The following is a 21,419-nucleotide window of genomic DNA, read 5'->3' as shown; positions in this document are numbered from 1 at the left end:
TCCATCCACGCTCCACCTCTTTGCCCATTTTTGAGTCGTCACTGCCAAGATGGCGATGGCCGGAGCCGCCTCATTTTTGCTCTTCAGAAACCTGCGGGTGACGTTACGAAGACTACGTACATATTTTTTACGGTCTATGGGCTATGCGTGCAAAACTCTGTTATTTGTTGGCCAATCATAAAGTAACTTCACAAATGCATTTGCATAATAAAGCTGCAAGGTGGCAAACAAACCATACACATGGAGGTTCAACCCTGAAGCCAGTCAATCAACGGCCATTTCTGCCCTCACCTCAAAGAGCTCCTGAAATGGGACATAGCTGTAGTTTTGGGTAGGTTATATCAATTGGCTTTTAAAGTGCCAAAGCAAAACAAGTTGGCATTCATTCGACAAAAAAAAACTAAAGTAACGATGGCAGTGGGAATAGTAAGTAGGAGTCCTGTGACTTAGAGCAAGCCACAGAAGGTCTGAGTTAATCGAAAACCTAATTTCATCATGACCTCTTCCTTGCACCTGGTACTGAGAGCTCATCTTAGGTTGAAAAAAGTTCCTTCTGTGCAGTGATAGAACAAGCCAAATTAGCCATTTAGCTTCTGTAACTTACATACTGATAAATGCTTGGCTCTCTGCTTCAGAAGAAAATAACTTGATCGCAAGCCTATACTGTTGAACAGGCTGTCCGTGACTAACATGGTTGTGCTAACACTGCCAGAGTTTGGGGTTCCATTCCCCCCGAGCAAGGCACAGACATTGCCAGGGTTTCCTTCCTGCTATGCAGGGAGCGGGAATCCAAATCATTCCATTGTACCACTGTAAATAACAGCTTACAAAATATGTTCATCAGTAGACGCTATAATAAATATATACAGTACATGCATTTGCATAAAGCAAGATATTTGTCCACTCCCATGTTGATAAGAGTATTAAATACTCTACAAATCTTCCTTTAAGGTACATTTTGAACAGATAAAAAAAAAGTGTGATTAATTTGCGATTAATCGGGATTAACTATTTTAATCGATTGACAGCCCTGGTTATAATTAGTTATGTTATGCTATAAATGATTGACAGCTATGATTCCCACAAAACAACTGACTGGGTTGTCTTATTTCACAGTTTGTGGGTTGGTAGGCACTCCAGATACCCAAATGTATGAGCACAAGCACTGAAAAAGTGAGTTTTTCATGATATGTCCCCTTTAAAGTGGCAGTAGGCCATATATTTTTTGGCATCATTGGGCCAAAAATTCCATAATAACCTTTCAGCATATTGTAATTCAAGTGTTCTGAGAGATAACTAGACTTCTGCTCCTCCTCATGGCTCTGTTTTCAGGCTTTAAAAAATTAATTGAGAGAGCGTTCCTATTGGCTGTGCTCCGGCTGATGGGCGGTGCTTGGTATTTCCTCAACTGTTCTCAACACGGCTGCCGGGTCACAAACTTTCTCATTTTCTCAACTTTTTTTAATCATATTTGCTCCACTTCTACCCACTGTTGCTTCAAGTGGCAAGTGGACCTTTGTAATTCATTGAATTACATACAACCAGTTGACAAATAGTGTAAATCCATCCTTGAAACACATCTGCAACAACCCTCAAACCAGAGCATCGGTGTAACCCTAAAGTGCACTCCACACAAATTAGAATTCAACTCTCACTCCTCAAACACAGTTGAGTCATCTGAAGCCTATACTCTCTGACAGCGCAGTGAGGAAAATTCCAGCACTGTAATAAGGTTGAATCTGCTTTTATAAAGAGGCCCGGGTTTCATCCTCCGAAGACTTAAATGGGATGAGACGGAGAAGCAACAGCGATGTCTTTGAAACTCAGCTGAGCATCTCTTGACTACAGCGAGTCTGCCCTTCAGAATGTCACACAGCCGCCGTGATAGATCTCCTCTTATCCCTGAGAGCACTTTGCCACCTACTGACTGTTAGTGGTAATCACATGACTAATCCCATTTCACATGCACCCTCCACACCTGCAAAATGAAAAAATCTACAGTGACAAATGTAAGAATATTGACAAAAATAGTGGATACTGGGCTTTAAAAGAGAGAAAAGACTTACAAAACAGTAATGTAAATCCTGAGAAAATGAAAATGTATGGAATAATTAAAAAGCTTTTGATTTGAACATGAAAGCGTTGAAGGAACACTGGAATCGCTGATGGTATTAAGCACATTATTAATGTAGGCTTACTTCGGGCTATTGCATCTCTGAGGTTCATCCTTTGATATCTTCCAAAGTCATTAATATTGCATCGTGTATAGCTGAAGTGTTAATCACCAGATCCACCACGAGGATTTCTCACAGAAAAATAAGTTGCAAACAATATCACATTTTTTTTATTTAAGCACAAACTGCCATTGACTTTGAAATCCCCCGTTGACAGCATGTCACTCTGTCATGCCATCTCCCTGATGGCATTTCAGGGGAGGACAATGCTGCGGTGTGCATACAAGTGGGTTAATTAAAAGATTCATAAGTCAATCAGAGAACATTAACATACTGGAGAGAGGGTTTCAATGCACAGGGTTCAGCGCTGAGAAAACATCAAAGGGTTTAAACTGCAGGCATGAAAGGCATGGGAAATGAGCTCTGAAAAGGAGAGGAGAGGCACTGCCAGAGCCTGCAGGAGGAGAGGAGCCTCTCTGTGACTCTCAGGTACTCTGAGCCTCCCAATGAAGATCTCATAGGAGGAAGAGGAGGAGGAGGAGGAGGAGGAGAGGAGCTCAAACAATCTTGTTTTTTTTAACCAAGAATCAAGTTAAACCCATGCATTTCTGCTGGATATGCTGGATATAATGCATGCATTTTCCCAGCACTGCATTAAAAAACATTTATCCTTTCTTGCACATCAATTACTTTTTATCAAACATGAAAAGAAATGGAAAAAATACATATGCAAATGCTTGTATATGAAATGTGCATTGCAGTTTGCACCTTTATGCTAGAGTGCAAGAGCAACAAATGCCCAAAAAATGCATCACTGCACTTTTCTGCACTATATTGCTGAATTCACTGGTCAGTTGTGGGTTGCAACCAGTGTTGGAAATCAACTTTTCTGTCCATCTGCCACTGTGTTGCTGGTAGATTCCAAAATCTACCAGCCACTCCATAGATTACCATTGTTTATTTAGGGCTGGTTAGTGAAGCAAATCTATAGCAGCCACTTGCATATTTTACCAGCATTTGGCTGGTGGCTGGTTGGCTGGTGGTATAATTCCCAACCCTGGGTTGCAACAGGTATAAGGGTCATCACATTTAACCACCATCATCTCCATCTTCATCATCATCTTCCAAACTGTCTCCACCAACGCACCACATCCATTCGCGATGGCCAAAAGCAGCATCAGCACATACAAACTATATAATAAAAAGGCGAGCGTGCTGGGACTGAAGGTGTTTGTGTGCGTCCAGACGCACCAAAACAAACCTCGTGGATGACCCACCTCGCAACATGACATTTCCATGTCACATAACTTTTTCTTTTTTAATTCCAACACATATCAACAAATATGTATCCGCCACACAGAGTCTATACCGCCGCAGAATCTTGTTCATCCAGACAGAGAAACTTACCCGCATCCCGCAGCTGCTCCTGACATCTTCATGTCAAACTTGTATCCTTTAGTTTGCAGCTCGTCGACCCTCCCAGCAGCTTTTAACCTCTGTAGCCTGAATGCCGCCGAGCAAACAGCCGAGCCGCCGTTAGTTCCTCTGTGTGGAGGTGGAGGAGGTGTTGGTGGTTGAAGGTGAAGTCCTCTTGGCTCAGGGTACCCGACCCGACGGCGCGCTGCCGCGTCTCGCAGACGGAGCGCTTTATTCTCTGTAGCGGGCGCGCTACCGCAACATGGCAGTGCGGGGTCTAACCCAGAGAGATGGAGGAGCGCTCGTTAAACCGACACCTTTAAAACCACATGACACGAGCATTAAGGTGGCGCTTTATACCGCACAGCACAGTTCATCAGATCATCAGATCATCTCCACTGATGAGGACTTCAGCGGGTGCACAATGAATCCCCTTCAGTCTGGCAGGAGGAGAGGACGGGGAGCTGAATTCAGCCTGAAATGTTTGGGTTTATGGGATTATCAGCTTTTTGGAGAACAGCAGAGACTTGACAGAAAAATGTAAAGATGTCGTCCTGGATCGTTGAAGGGTTCTTTGAATTTCGGCTCAACATTGATCCAATAAGGCAGCACTTTATTTCAGTAAAAGCTCAACTTTTATAAACTGTTCCAACACTGTCCACAATGTATCTCGATTAGAGAGCACATCAGTTTTTTAAGTTGATATTTTACTTCAAGTTAAATTAAAAATGTTTGATTAACCCTCTGAGACCCACATAGATCCGTTCTGTCTTTTTTAGGGGGGTACAGGAGGTCTTTAATAACATTATTATTACTATCTAAGGGGAGATAGCAGGTCAACAGTAGATGTCACATAGAAGTGGTGTAAATCATCTGAAAGCTGGGAACCTGAAGATTAATTTGAGATGCAGCTCAGCACTGTGTCAAGTTGTTCTAGTCATAAATCAGAAATAAACATGAATTAATTGATCAAAATAAATTGTGAAAGTGTATAAGGGTTTAGAACATGATGATGGAAGTATATGATGGCCGCTCCCATGCTCTATTATGTCTTATATAAGTTGTGTCAGCAATTTTTGGGTTGATACCATTTCTTACACATATTTGGTGCGGAATTAAACCATTTTTTTCCACTTGAGAATTAATAAAAATGATCAATAATCTCTCCAAAACCTAATTTCATATGATATCTGTACCTTCCCTCTTGCTCTAAGCCTGATCCTGCTATACAGGGTCTCAGGGGGTTAATGCCGAAATGAAAAGATTCCAAATATGGATGTAATTTCTTAAGGTATTTTCCATCACTGGCTGCTTCTCTTATGATTCAGGAAACTTTAAATTGGCATATTTCAGAGAGGAGTTTGACATTTAATTTCTTTTCTTTTCCACATAATACAGAAATAGACATCCCAAACTACTTAAATAACCTAAGTTTTTTTGTAGAACATGAACAAATTATTTCTGAATCGGTATAACTCTACAAGTCACAGGGATCATTTGTGTATCCATCCCACTGAGCAAGCATCCAGCCCTCCTAGGCCCCCTAAGGCACCAAACCCTCCCAGCTCAGAGAGATATGGGCTCAATCCCAGTGTCCCCCCCAAATCCTTAAGCCCTGAACTCTCAGGGACTTGACTGACGTCACCTGGTAAATGGTTGGGACATCACTTTGCGGGGGCCATATCATGTTACCTTGACGATGCCAATAGTGGGTTTTTATTTTTACGTTTTTATTGCCTGATTTGACGAGAGGAGAGGTAGCCCAATTGTTGTTTTAGGCAAAACAGCATCATTAATTCAAATTAAAATAAATGAATAAACCAGGTGTGTAATATAACCTGTGATTTAATTCCTCTGGATTTCATGTGTTTTTTTATGTACCATCGTAAATCCTTTATATTAATGTTTCTGTTTAAATTGAATACACCAGGCTGAATACCCATGTGACGTCCTCTTGTTTACCCTTTTTTTTTAACGACAAAGTCGACAAGTGTGGACATTGGGATTTGGCCTTGGTCAGCTGAGGCTGCATGACCTCTGACCTGCATGTTCAGTAGGGATGCTGGAGGGTGAATTCACCTGAATTCAGTTTAGGCACCATTTCATTTGAGAAGAGGAGTTGCTACAGGGACCGGGTGGGAACTATCCCATAATTAACGTTAAAGATCAAGCATATATATACAAGAAAAAAACTTTAAAAGCACATTTTAAACAAACATTACAAGAGGAGGGAAGTTTTCTTCTCTTACATCAAAAACATATTAGTCAGTCACTATTACCACTTTCTCTACAACAGAAGTGTAGTAACAAGTGTTTTTGACTATTTTGTAAATGTGTGATTAAGCAACACATGGAGAGACCTCATGTGCAACTCTTCATTTGCTGATTCAAGCTGCTCGTTGCAATTTTTACAACCACAGGAGTTTAATGTAGTGGAGGTGCAATGAGCTTCTCTCAGCTGAAAATGCGACTTCATCTCCACAAAATCAGATTAGTCACCTTTTCCCCCTTTTCTTAATGGTAATCCTACTGTGTGAGAGTATTGCCACTAAAAACGCCATCTGAGTGTTTCTCACCAGGTTTTTAACAAGAAAGTGGAATCTCTGTTACAGCAGTGGGCCTGAGGAGTAACCATACATACAGTATACAGCTTGCCTACTGACTGTCCATCATAGACAGTAATGTGGGCGCTTAACTCATCCTCCAATGGCCTTATCACCTATTCAAACTACTGATCTGCTGCTCTGTTAAAGGTGCAGTATGTAGGATTTGATTGCATAGCGGTGAGGTTGCAGATTGCAACCAACTGAAACTTCTCCTGCGTGCCAAGCATGTAGGAGAACTACGGTGGCCAACGTGAAAATGCGAATGGCCCTCTCTAGAGCTAGTGTTCTTGCAACCCTGTCTTACGGGAAGGCGTATAATATCCCGACATGGTCATTCCATGTGGCATGAGGACACATTTTTGCCTTTTCAAGTGTCATAGGTACTCCCCGCAACAAAACTACGGTAACGTCTGCAGCTAGGTTTAGGCAACAAAACCGCTTAGTTTAGGAAAATAGTTGGGCTTAAAATAAGTACGGAAACTACGTACGGAAACTACATACGGAAACAACGTAACATAAGTACGGAAAACACGTCACAAACGCCATGTCACGTAGCTTACAAATCAAAACACCGGTCTCCTGTTTAAAAGTCATGTGTTTGTTGGACCCATCCACCTCCCCACTACCATAGGTGGTCTTTCTTGCTTTTTATACGTCACTAGCTCTGAGCAATCACACACGTGTAAATATGCGTGAAGCGCCGCGCTCCGCGCCCTGCACCCGGCAGCAGCAGTTCCTCCTCCAGCCAGGAGCAGAGCTTCACCTCACTGCTGTTGCTAGTCCCCGCTAGGAGTTTTACTTGGTTAGGTTTAGGTAACAAAACTACTTTGTTAGGCTTAGGAAAAGATCGAGGGTTTGGGTTAAAATAAGCATGTTTGTTACGTAAAGTAACTACTTTTGTTTCATAACTGGCGTTAGTAAAGTACGTAAAATAAGTCAACCTTGACTTGTGGTTTCACACAGGACAGGGACAGCGGTCTCCTGGGTGAAAGTCCTGTGTTTGCTTGACACACCCAAACTCTCCTTCCTCCCACTTATGTTGACATTCTCACTATCAATACTACGTGAGTTGCTCTGACTGTTTAATACTGACATGGGTGGGTTTACATTGGAGTTAATTGAAAGCCCCGTGCGTCTCATACAAACACTAAAGGTTGCCACGGTTGGTTGTCGGGGCAGGTAGTGTAACGTGGGTAAAAGCTTTTTTTTTTGCAGATTTGGGTAAAATTTCTCTTCATCGAAATGAGTGACACTTTTCATTGCACTGTTGAGTGATTAACAATAAAAAGCTCCCATATTTGGATGCTGCAGCCCGCTTATAGCTGTCATCGTGGCCTGAAGCCTTTTGAACCATCTTCTGCCTCTTTTCCCTGCTCACTTAATCACTAAACATTCTGCCAATACACTTCAGGAATTAGCTGGGATGCTTGGAGGCAGCATACTAATAAGATAAAGTAATCTGTGAGTAACCATGTTATACAGTATTACAGATTGCTGTAGGTATACATTGAATGTATAGCTGTGGTCCTTCACTGGGCCTCATGGTGTTCCTCCAGCTGTGCAGATATTGTAGTGTTTGCCATTGACTTCTTAATGTACTCCATGCCCCCCCTCCCACCTCCACTCCCTGCAGCCCATTCAGTGGCAAAAGATGATGTTGTTATCAGCACTAAGGGCTGAGTGTGCATTCCTCTTCCTGAAGATATTATCTGAGCCCTCCTCTGCAGACAGCCACAGAAAGGAGAGAGCGATGGCAGCGGAGGGCTGGGAAACTCCTCTTTTTGACACCATATCAACTCAGCGCTCCTTATCGCTCCCATTTGCTGCTGAGCCAGACGATTACCAGAGTGGCTTTATTCACACAGCCTCGACACTCAATTAGTCTCCCACACCCACTCGCTCTGTTAGCGCCCCGGCGCCGGGGACCCACAGCGGCAGACGCAAGAGCGGGAAAAAATGCAGATGAGTTGACCCACGTCAACGGATCGAAGCTCGCTGTGTTTTAAGGGAAAATCCACTCCTGACCTCATGTCTTAGATAACGATTTTAGTGTGAAAGGAAAGAGAGATTTGTTTCTAAGTGCTCCAGTGTTTTGTGCTTTTGTTCTATCTTAAGGAGAACCACTAAAGACGGCAGCTGGAAGTGTACAAAACAATAGAAATATCATTGTGTAAAGCACACATTTTAGATTAATTAACGTGATAGTAAACAGTGTTGGTGATGCGTCACACGCAACGAGAATGGAGATAAAGTGTGTCCCCTCCAGGTGCTATCTTTAATCAGCTGAATCAAAGAGTGAACAAGCAAGACATCTTCTTTATTACGGTCTATAGAATATTTTCTTTTATTTCTTTTTTTGTTTCAACTAGGGGTGTAAGAAAATATCTGAAATATCGAATACCGGGATTATTATGTTTTGTGATACTGCGTCGATTCTCAAAAACACTGTACCGATTTTTAACTAGCTAAGTTTACATGCAAAGAGTAAATCAGTCAATACTGTACTTCATTTGCAAAGATATGCGCCCTCTCAATGCAGTGCTATGATGTTGGATGTTACAGGGACTGTGATAAATGCAGATCCCACTGTTCTGAGTGCATAAAAAAGTAAAAAAAAAAAAAAGTGTTTAGAATTTATGCATATGGTGTGTTCAATGACAGTTTTCCTAAAATTAAATTTAAGAAATCGCAATATATGGCCTTGCCTACAGTATCGCAATATATTACAATATATTGAATCGTAACCCCTGTATCGGGATGCGTATCGTATTGTCAGATTCTTGCCAATACACAGCCCTAGTCTCAACTGTTTCCAGACCCTGAAATCAACACTCAGTTCTTATGTTTTTAACAATTCCAATGGGTCTGGTGTTGTGCTCAATGACAGCTCTCTCTCTGTAATGACCTGTGATTGGTTGAAGTCTCCCGTCAGGCTAGATTTTGTAAAGCCTGAAAAAAGAGTCATGAGGAGGAGCAGTAGTCTAGTTATTTCTCAGAACACTTGAATTACAATATGCTGAAAGGTTATTATGGAATTTTTGCCCAATGATGCCAAAAATATACTGCCTACTGCCACTTTAACTTCTATTTAAGTTTCAGGTTAGATATCTGTACTTTTACTCAAGAGTGGCTTTCAGGTACTTCATCCTCCGTTGGGCACCAGGACCGAAAGGGGCCCCAAAGGCCTGAAACATCTGTAAATGCTGGACAGTACTGATGCTTTGAAAATTCCTGCCTGACAGTCTTATTATCCCAGTCCCTCTAAAAACCAAATGACATCTGTATCAAGTCTGGATCTGCTACAGAAAGCCTCAGCTGACCCCCCTCAGATAGAGAATCAGGACCTCAGTCCTTCCCACTGCGACAGGTCATCAGTGATCTCAGGTCATCAGTGATCTCAGGACATCAGCTCACACTGTAAGAAATGACTTCATGTTAGTCCTTTCTCTGCTCACAGAGAGCAGGCTGTTGTTAACGTGGAGCGTTTGACAGCAGATGCTGTCATTTGTTCATCTATTGACGCGCGCTCAAAGTGGAGAAGACAACTTTGGTGTGTTTCCTGGGAGCTGGGAGGATAAATGTTCCTTACCTCAGTGCTGCGCTGCTCCAATCACCAACGTAATTACGCCAAGTCTATTTGCTACAGCGCTGCTTTTGATCAATGTCTATGCACATGGAGACCCACCAGCTCCCGCCCTAATACACTTACTGTACACTTATCTGTCACTGTCAGCTCATCTGTTTCTCACTGGTAAATTCCTCCGTCCTGTTTTTTTTTCTTCACACAGCGCATATTTACAGGATTGCATTTTTTAAAAAAGAATGTGAAGTCAGCAAGCGAGGCCTAATGTCTGTCATATCTCAGCGTGATGGGCATCGATGGCACCGCATACTCCTCTCGGAGAGCTTTTGATTATTGCAGTCAGCTCACTTCCTTGCAGACACAGCAAAGCTGGCGGGATTTTACCTCTCTTGAGGAGACACTTTTTTCTCAGGACCCCCCCCATTCAGTTTCATCTGTGTTCATTCATGCTTCTTTAACACATTTCAGTGGTTGCATGTTGTGTATATATTTGAACTACACCTCCCTGCAGGCATAAGCAACCAGTGTAATATGTGGAGATTATATTCTAGACCTTTGGAACACATCTGTGAGAAAACAATAGTCTAAACTCAAGCTTTTTCTGGAGCTTTCAACTGTAACCCATGGTATCTCCAAATGACTGCTAATGTTGCTGTAAGTAACATGGATGTATAAAGAGAACTGGATACAGCGTCGGAGGCGGGCTTCCATTCATTCCTATAAGAGTTTTTCAGTGGCGTATGAAGCCAAAATGGCTCGACTGCCGAGTGAAAAAGTACCCGGATCATCCGGCGATCATCCTCATTCATTGGGCCCAAAGAGGAGGCACAGTAGCGTTCTCTTTAACCCCGCCTCTGCGCCCTCGCTCCAGCCTCGGTCTGGAGCTCATTCACATGAACGGAGAAGGGAAATAACTCTGGATTCCGCTATTAGTGCATTTTCCCCCAACTTTTAGCACCTAATGATTTAAAGCTGGACTGGAATGTTTTCCTCTTTAATAGTATATCCTGCTACATCGTGTCTCGTTTTATCGTTTACAGTTTCCAATGGTTCCACGAGCACAGAGGCAAAGGAAAGCTGCTCTGATTTACACACACACATAAATTCAACATATGTTGTTCTTCTTCAATAATGTGTCCTCCTCTATTAGTGTTTAGTTTTAGCATTTAGTTTCACATGCATCTACGCATAAAAAGACACTCGTATTTGATTTAAAGATGATGCTTCTTCATCGTTGAGACAGTGCAGGGGGACTAACGTGTTATTAGCATGTTCACCTCACACACGCTCCACACACAGATCGATGCCCACTTTGTCCCGGCGCTCGGAGGGCTCTTACTCGTCATTGATTGACGGAGGGAGAGGAGCTGCCAGGCCTGTGCCGGAGAAAGGAATAATTATTGAGCTGATGTGAGAGGATAAACTGTGGCTCATCCTGGCTTAGTGGACATCTATACAGTAGAGAAGAGATGCCGCTGATACGCTGCATGTCCTGATCACTGTGCTGTGTTCCTGATGGGAAGTTGCTCTTTTGTTTCTTTTATTACGTCAAATTCGTACAAAGGACAGTGGTCTGTGCCAGCAACAACAGCATCAGCACTCATTGTGTTTTTTTGGCGCGCGGGAGAGGGGGGTCGTCATTTTATATTGTTTGATTGTGTATTTTTGTTTCATTCTTGTGGGTTTCTTTGGGGTTTTGTTTTATTTCGGTGTTTTTGTTTTAAATTTGTGTTGATTTGTAATTTTTGTTTTATTTCTGTTTTTATTTCTGTTTTTGTCTTATTTTTGTGTGTTTATTTGTGTTTGTTTTATTTCTGTTTATAATTTTTGGGGGGATTGTGTTGCTTGGGTGTGTTTGTGTGCATTTACATCTGTTTGCTTTGTGTGTGGTATTGATTGTTTTTGTTTATGTATTAATTTTTTTTTATTGTTTATTTGAGTGTTTTGTAGGTCTTGTTTTGGTCTGTTTATCTGTATGTTTGTTTTTGTTTTGTATGAAAATTGTGACATTTAAATGTATCAAATATGTTTGAAAAGCGATCAGCTGTCAGTAGCTCCAACCTTTAAAAACTCACCTGCCCGTTAACTCCCTGCAGCTCTTGATCACATGGGATTATCATATCAGATATGATGGAGGAAAATCATGTGAAGTTTGTGGGTTTGATGGATGACTTTGTGCCTTGGTTTCATCAAGCTGGCCGATGTAATTTGATCCTTTGGGGTCTCGTGGGGGAGCAATGAGAGCAATCAGGAGAGAGAGGGCTCGATCCAGCCCTCCGCAAGCACAGAGAATGGTCCTTGAATGCATCATCGCAGAAACAGTAGAATTTATCACTAAAACATGACAACACTGACAGCGGAGGTTCATCACAGCACCCAGCATTCATCATCCAGTCTCAACTTCAAACACCAAACAATCACATGTTCACTCCTAACAATCTGTTGGATTGTCCCCCGAGCTACAGGCAAAACCTCGATGATGCCGTAGTTAAATGATATTGTTCAAAGTGGTTGTTTTTTTTGCTGAGAACAACACCTCTCATTTCAGATGGATGGAGGTCCACGTTGGCCCTGTGGTGTATGATTTCTTATCTCTGTCAGCAGGCGGTGTTGTGAGCTCACCGGGCTTCGGAGGACGATCTATCTAAGTTTGCAGCACAGCTCAGGGGAACTATTGAAGAGGTCAAACCGAGGGCAACGCAGGAAACAATGACACGGAGCAGATAATGACACAATACAATACAGTGGTCTGAAAATGCCTGTCTTATCATCAAGGATATCATATGTTGGGGGAATATTGTGACAGCGATATGAATAACAAGTACTCCCCCTAGTGAGGAAACACATTTATTTAAGAGTCTCCATGTTCCACCTGAGCATGATGGAGGTCAGAATAAACTGCACAAGTACTCAGATGCTTTATTTTAGTAAATACCACAAGGTAAAAAGTACATGCTTTTAGAATTATACTCAAGCAAAAAGTATAATCAGCAAAATATACTAAAAATACCAGAAGTAAAAACACTGGACTCTTTCATACTGATACTTATGTGTATCCAGCATATTACATTATTATACTACTCCACTACATTTTAGAGGGACATATTGTACTTTTTACTTCATTACATTTATTAGACAGTGTCGCGGGGTTCTAAATCATGAAAAACACTGGCGTAGTCGGAAAACGTTGTATTAATCTCTTTTATTATGCCGGCCTCCCAAAGTGCAATCAGTGCTTAATATTTACAAAAAGAAGTGAAAAAATAGAAAATAAGCTATGTACAATACATCAAATAGCACTGAAAATGGAGTTCCTCAATAACTCCATGCTTCTCTGTCAGAACATGCAAAAACAATCCAAAAATGCAATCTGTATGTTACCTTCCTGAGTGTTACCTTTAGCCCCTCCCCTGGGCGTATTACTTACATAGAAAAATTACAATTAACAACATTCTTCAGCAGAGAAGATATTTATAGCCCCTTTAACCTAGGCATATTTTACATATAAATTATAAACCTCTGTCTAAACATCCCCCCCCCCAACCAAAACAAGTTAATTTGCAACAAAATCACAATTAAAAATAATAAACATATTTATGCTGATCACATGATCTCAAAAACGCGCGAGAGCGCCCTTTTTAACGGGGGGATTTGTTACGGCCCTGTTTCGCTAGTCAAACCCATGAATGGGACATGACAGGATGGACAGGCAGCGTTTCAGCAACTGGTGAGTGAGAATAATGTTTGTGTGAATATATGCGTCTAGGAAACAGCAGAACAGTCAAGTGTGCACCTTTGGTCGCACTACTGACAAACAGTTTAGGGGAGAGGGATATGTCACAATGTGTTTTAACTTCGGAGTGAATCAGGAAGGGAGCAGAGAAATGTTTGGCGTGAGTGTGTGCCTGCGGCGCAGCGGAGACATGTTGGTGTGTGCGCTGCCCACAGTCACACAGCAAGAGGTACTTCCCAGTGTACATAAACAAATAAATGATGATTAAGGTTGTCAAAATTAACGCGATAATAATGCGTTAACGCAAATTAGTTTTAATGCCAATTTCTTTATCGCATTAACACAACTTGCAATTTTTACGTTGTAGCGGGCTCCTAGTTTTAGAGCTAGACTGAAGATACTGGCATCATATTAAACTAGAAAACCTAATGAATCCATTCGTACCAACCATGTCATACTAACTTGTCATGAAGGAGGTTAAATAACGCTCCAAACTTGTGCTAAATTTTGGCGAGGAAAAACTGTCATGGCCATTTTCAAAGGGGTCCCTTGACCTCTGACCTCAAGATATGTGTATGAAAATGGATTCTATTTGTACCCACGAGTCTCCCCTTTACAGACATGCCCACTTTATGATAATCACATGCAGTTTTGGGTCAAGTCAGCACACTGACACACTGACAGCTGTTGTTGCCTGTTGGGCTGCAGTTTGCCATGTTATGATTTGAGCATATTTTTGATGCTAAATGCAGTACCTGTGAGGGTTTCTGGACAATATTTGTCATTGTTTTGTGTTGTTAATTGATTTGCAGTAATAATTATATACATACATTTGCATAAAGCAGTTTGTCCACTTCCATGTTGATAAGAGTATTAAATACTTGACAAATCCCCCTTTAAGGTACATTTGGAACAGATAAAAAATGTGCGATCAATCGCGGATAACTATGGGCAATCATACGTTAATATTTTAAAGGGACTGTTTGTAACTTTTTAAGCGTATAAATGTACCGGGTCGGGACACATGCGTGCTCGCATATGCGCGCTCGCGTGTGACCGGAGCCTCCGCTCCGCTGCCTGCTCTCCTTCACTCAGTCAGCGCGCTCGTTCTCGCGTACTCGCTCCACCTCTAGACGTGAACGCGCGCTCACTCCACACTGCAGAAGAGTTAGTTTAGCTCTGAGAATATGTAGTGAATGTACAGTGGACGTTTGTGCAGAAATAACTGCTGCAGCTCCTCCAGACCAACAGAGGTTTTCCGTGTCTTGTGAAGTGACGGGGCTCCGCAGAGAGAAACGTTGTAGTCTCGTTACCGACCGGGTGCCGGTGTCTCCCTGTTCGCTCCGGCTGCTGGCGTAGAGAGCAGGAAGACACCGGAGTTTCTCGCTGCGGAGCCCCGCTGCTGAAGCTGAGGCAGGAAAAGCCAACACTAGTATCAGCATTGATTCATGGAGAGACCTTCGTCTGGTCAGCTAACATTACTGCCAAGCAGGTGAAATATAGAGAATGAGCTGCATGAAATGTAAGATTGAGCTGGTGCCTTAAGGTGGCGCTCTACACAGGTAAAGGTAGGACAGATGAGTCTTTTACTACTCGTTGCTGTAAATATGATGCATGAAGAGGTCAGCTGCTGCTAGGCGATTCTCTGGTCTTCATCCTTTGATTTCGCTCTGTTTTGTTTAGCTCTAAATTATTCCACTGTTGTTCATTGCATAACTGCACAAGAGGTTGTTTTATTAAACATGAATGTGGCAGAAAAGTTCAGTTTATCATCCACCCAGTCTTATCTCCTGCTTTCATCAGATGCTGTGTGTGTGTGTGTGTTCACCCATATAATGTAGTGTACTGAGATATGACTTATCACCAAACCTACAACAATAATAAGAGGATAATAAAATGGGGAGAAAGTAAAGTTAAAAAAAAAGTCATTGCATTATAATCCAAAGAGAATATTTTGATTACAAAGATAGATATTTTACATTAATGAGGTTTAGGAGAAATATATAGATACTTTATTTCCAGCGAGAAATTTTCTGTTACAGTAGCTTAGGAAAAAAAGATGCTTATCAATACAATAACTTACCAATACACAAAAATTAGCAATAAACAAAATGTATCAATATACAAAAAATAGCAATAAACCCTATGTCACAATATATACAAATTTGCAATAAAATTCTTTTTGCAATATACAAGGAATTAGCAATCAACAAAATGTCCCAATATAAAAAATTGCAATTTGCTAAAATTTGCAATAAACAAAAAATTGAAATATAAAAATTAGCAATAAAGACAATTCCGCAATATAAAAATTAGCAATAAACAAAATGTAGGAATTTACACAATTTGCAATCAACAAAAATGTGTAGTATCAAAATCAGCAATGAGCGCAATTTCGCAATAAACTAATTTTGCAGTATAAAAATTAGTAATAAACAAAATGCGGCAAAATACAAGGAATTAGCAATAAACTGAGTTTTCCTACTAAAAAAATTGCAATAAAAGCATTATTCACAATATACAAAAAATAGCAGTAAACAAAAATTTGCAATATAAAAATTAGAAATAAACAAAATGTAGGAATTTACAAATATTTGCAATATAAAAATTTGCAATAAGCATAATTTTGCAATATAAAAAAATGCAATAAACAAAATGTAGCAATATACAAAGAATTAGCAATAAACTGAATTTTCCAATATAGAAATGAGCAATAAACGAAATGTCATAATATAAACTACGTAAAGTAATCTATTTTGCCATTTTACCTTCTTTGGAAAATGTTTGATTTGAGACAATTATTTGAGATATTGAGCAACAAATCATTTTGTTCAAATATAATTTTTAAAAATGACCTTCAAAAAGTTTCTTCAACAAAAATAAAAACATTTAAAAACCTGTCATTTTTCTTCCATCTATGACTTCTCCAGTATGAGTTAAAGTGCAGTTCTTACATACAACCACTTGATGGCAGCAGCAGACTGTGGTTTTCATGTTACATAATTCAGCACAGTATCAACATTTTGTCCACCAATCAGATTAAACCCTTAAACTGCCACATATCTAGAGAAAATATGTGATTAATTTGTACGTGTTCATGCACGCTGCGAGGAACGATACGGTGCAACAAAGGGGCTCATATCAAAGCCACGTTTATCAGTATTGTGGGAGAACTGCCAGGACGCAGTGAAATATTTGGATTTGGCAGCAGTGAGGGAGGCAGGGAGGGCTTCATGGTGACACAGTGAGAGACTGAGGGGACTGTGTGTGTGTTTAAACTGTCTAACCAGCTGTTGGGATTACACACTTGGAGAGCGGAGCGGTGGGAGTCCAGAGAAAGCTCAGCCTGCTTCAAGCAGTACAGCACTCGTCTTCACCGAATCTGTGACCTGAAATGAACCCAGCAGCTCTCGCTAGATGGTAGACGACTGCTACTACACTCTTTGTTCCAGGGCGTGCTTCAGGCCTCTGCGTTGAACCTATCAGAGATTTAGAACATAGTTTGGACACAGGCCAAGTTTACAAATTTCACAACTGAACACTTGCATAACCAGACGTTATCTGACGTAATGTTGGTTTATGAGAGGAGTCACAGCTAAACTATGATAAAGATAGACATCCACTTCTATCAGTTGTGTTTCATTATCTTAAAGGTCCCATATTATAAAAAAGTGAGAGTTTCATGTTTTTTTAATTATAAAGCAGGCTTAAAGGTCACCTATTATGCAAAATGCACTTTTCCATGTCTTTTAAACATCAATATCTGTCCCCAGTGTGTCTACAGGCCACCATAGTATCATAAAAGACCATCCTCTCTCTTTTTCTCCTCCTCCGTTTGTCCGGAAATGGGTGCAGGAAAAAAAATCGCTTTTTTCCTTGTATTCTGACGTCATTAGAGAATGCAAGCCACGTGAGGGTTTCCTGGTCGAACCAGAGCAGAACCTTCAGTAGCTGACCCCGCCCCACAGTGCGTCACTGTCTCTCCTCCTCAACCGAACTTGAGCAAAGTAGCTCCTACAGTTAGTCTGCAAGAACCAGCAGAACAGGCTTCATGTACTCCCATCATCTAAATATAACATGTTCTTTCACAAAGGCTTTATGTAATTACACTGTTTAAACAGATGATATTTATATATTATATATATTTGATGTCATGCATGTAGCAGAGTACAGGGAGTAAATAGTGACTTGTAAGCAACACAACACATTTCTGTTTCACAGTCAAACTTTATTTGAGTAGACAGATGACAATATTAATTATTCACAGCATTTGTAATCATCTCACCTGTTAGTTAGTTATGTTAACATGGTACAGGAGAAAGTCTTTCAGCTCTGGTAAACTATGGTAAGCTAAGCTCCGGTGGTCTGTAGTCATGGTAACACAGAGACAGCTACTACTGTAAATAATATACCATTACTCTGATCTTCCATACATTTATCTTTTAGCAGAAATAATGAACTGACTACTGTTTCACATCTTCTATTTTCCACCCTGATGGTCGCTGTGTTTACACACCGTGTCATAGCGGTAGCATGTAGCTAACCCGTTAGCATGTAGCTACATGCTAACGGGTTAGCTACATGCTAACGGGTTAGCTCTGTATCTCCATGTAAACAGAGCTAACCCGTTAGCATGTAGCCACATGCTAACGGGTTAGCTCTGTATCTCCCATCTGCCCATAGCTGTCTGCTCTCCTCTGGGATGATTCTGTCGGTCATTTCTCACAGATGGATCTGTAAAGACAGACGTAAAACAGAGTGTATGTTTACGGTTTACAGAGTTGATGCATGAGGTAAACACTGAGTTAACTAACAGAGATATAAATAGTATTATTTACCTGAGAGAAACTGTCAGGAAAACCTGGAATCTGGACCGCAGATGTTCATCATGTGTCGCCGATTTCTGATCAGATTCCTCCGGTAACGTGCGCTGGGTGAAGTTTCTGGTTTATAAACTTTAAAGTGGTTTATAAGCTCTATTCTAGCTGCCTCTCTCTCCACTCCTCTCTCTCCCTGCTCTCAGGCCGCGAGGGGGGCGGGGAGGGTGACGCTGTGTTGTTGAGGACGTTTGATTGACAGAAAACGCTGACCAATCAGAGCAGAGTGGGAGGAGACAGAGGCTACAGACACAGAAATCAGCACTTTTGGAAATGGGCTGAAACAGAGGTTATAGAGACATGCTGGAATGCATGATCTGATTGTTTTTTGGAAAAAAAAACTTCAGAGACATGGTTTGGAGGTGTCTGAGACCTATAATAACTAGTTTAAATGGAGTATAATATGTGACCTTTAAGTCCTATATAAATACTGTGAAAGTATCGAAACACTCAATCCACAGGAAAATACACACAGCCCGTAATCAGAAACTCTGCATTTGAAACAAGCTGTCAGGATTTCTGCCCATTCGTGATGTCACAAATATACAATATTTAGACCCTTTACACAATTTTAAACGTAAACAGTCTAAACATGTCCCAGTTTATTCCTGGTTGCAGTGCATGTTAATGACATCAGCTGACAGGATGTACACATGGACACAAGCTGTTGCCAAGCAACGCAATTCTGTTGCAATTCTGTCGCAATTCTGTCGAAATGCGCTAAAACAAAGCGTTTCAGACGGAGGGTGAATACAGGTATATTCAGGCCGAGGAAAATAAAGTTTTTTTTAACATTACAGCATGTAAACATGTTTTAGTAGAAACACAAAATACAAGAATGAACCTAAAAATTATTATAATATGGGACCTTTTAATAGTCTGCCCGACAACCCAGTACTGGCCCAGTCCCCAATGTGAGACATCAGCAACTCTGGGGTCTGAGAAGTGAAGCTAATGCTGAAGTGTCTTAAACTTGCATTCTTTATAATAGCCAGCAGGGGGCGACTCCTCTGGTTGCAAAAAGAAGTCTGATTGTATAGAAGTCTATGAGAAAAATGAGCCTACTTCTCACTTGATTTATTACCTCAATAAACATTGTAAACGTGAGTTTATGTTCTCAATCGCTAGTTTTAAGTCTTCTTCAATACAGTATGATGTTCATTTAGTAAATTATGGTCCCATTTAGAGTCAAATAGACCATAAAGCAGGGGATGCTTTATGGCGTGGCTAACTTGTGATAGACAGGTCGCTACCACGGTGTTGTCCGGTCTGGGTGTTTTCCGTGTTTTCAGTTCATGAAAGTTAATTATAACCATTTTGGTAGCCTAAAAATGTCTTATTCAGCGTTCGGTCAAAGAATGTATGTTGCCAAGAAGTGAAAGTCATTTGTTCATTCCATTGCAACACCAGCGCTCAGCAGCAAAGCTACGCTTCCGCCATTTTGGACTGAAAGCGATTACCAGACGCCAGTAAAACTTCTGTGTAAAAAGTGCCGTAATGTACAATCACCTGCACCCAGAATGCACCTGCGAAAACACTTAGAAATCAGAGCTTGAACCTTATAAATAGGATTCAGGTTTGCTCTTTTGTTTGCACAAGAATGGGGGCCGATTTTGGAAAGATAGAGACGTTAGAGGAGGTAATTGCATCTGATACTGTTATTGTGAGTAGTGAGAACATTCAAATGTGTTTGCTTCCCCATTGCATTTGTGTTCACATGTACAGCATGCTACAAATGACAATGCAAATGACTCTATATAATAGTGTTTTATACTCAGCACATCGGTGTGCAGTTGGCATGAGGAAAGAGCAATATATTTGGTTGTTTGTGTGTAAAGTTGTGATGCAAAAATACCATTTTTAAAGAGTTTATATAGTTTATTATTATGTGTTTGCTTTTGCAAGAGGTATTTTGTGTATATAGTTCTGTTTTTTATGTGTAGAGTTTCAACAAAGAGGACACAGAAATTGTGTTTTAGCCATTTCAAAAAACTGTAAGAGGTAACCTATAAAGGTGGTTTAAGTGTTTTCCATGAATTACAAGAAATGTCATAGTGCTCACCTTCCACCATCCCAAATCACGCCTCTGTTAGGCCACATGATACATTTAAAGCATGACCTCATATGACGCAGCATTTTCTTGAAGCATTAGTCCACAAGACATCGTATCTCTGCAATGATCAGGTGGTTTAACCACCAGAGTACCAGAGGCCGGGGCCCGGAGCTGGTTTCACTCTCTGGTTAATGTCAGTTCACCTGCATGGTGACCTGTGAAACGACTAGTTATGGGATGTGTGTGCATGTGTGTGTGTGAACTGGTCTGGAGGCCTCTGTGTTGATGTTGATTGTAACTCCACTTGACAGCTCCCAGAACAAAATGCCCCAGTTGCCAGAGGGAGCGGGCACTCAACTACACATAGATACTTTATTTATAGGTAGACGAGATCAGAGAGAGGACGGGTTCATGAGGTCAGCTGTTTGTTTTTTTACATCGTTGGATGACACTTCAGACAAACCACCAAAAAAACCCCGAGAAGAATGCTCTTTGAATCAGGAGTGTGATTGGTCGAGACCAACTTTAACATGCAAGTTCCACATGGGTCAACTTTTGAGGCAGCCTGGTCTCCTAAAACTTACGCTCCCATACTAGGAATGTCAACATACCAGAAATTTAGTAGTCGATCCCAATACCAGTAAAATTCCACGATTCTCGATACCAATTAGATAACACGGTAAAAACAAAAGTTAAACAATAAATCTAAATGTACACTCCCACATTACCGTTTACATCCTGTTTTTTGTTATGAAGTTAAACAAGTCATAAGTCCCTCTTTATTATTTATTCTATATTGCTATGAAAACATCTTCAAACAACTGGATTTATTCAAGGATCTCGCCAAAAACGAAGTTTTACGTGATTACATTTAAAGTTAGTTAACTATTTAGCTTTAGCTCTTAGGTCCGTGCAGGGCTGTGCTGCTTATCGGCTGCTAACGGCTAACGTTAACTAGCTCTCATCCTGCCAGTTTC

General features: G+C 40.9%; 1 protein-coding gene across 1 annotated transcript in view; it reads right to left on the bottom strand.

Moving 5' to 3' along the window:
- Positions 1 to 4,150, bottom strand: part of LOC141754814 (retinoic acid receptor beta-like) — a 204,000-nt gene extending 199,850 nt beyond the window's left edge. Inside the window, exon 1 of the mRNA XM_074614149.1 lies at positions 3,582 to 4,150. The gene's annotated coding sequence lies outside the window, so the exon portion shown is untranslated. The remainder of the gene's footprint in view (positions 1 to 3,581) is intronic.
- Positions 4,151 to 21,419: the final 17,269 nt, after the last annotated feature.

The sequence above is a fragment of the Sebastes fasciatus genome, chromosome 17 (genome assembly GCF_043250625.1).
Source record: "Sebastes fasciatus isolate fSebFas1 chromosome 17, fSebFas1.pri, whole genome shotgun sequence".
In the NCBI taxonomy this organism is placed as follows: domain Eukaryota; kingdom Metazoa; phylum Chordata; class Actinopteri; order Perciformes; family Sebastidae; genus Sebastes; species Sebastes fasciatus.
The sequence above is the reverse complement of the archived record's forward strand: the minus strand, read 5'-3'. Positions and strand labels throughout refer to the sequence as shown.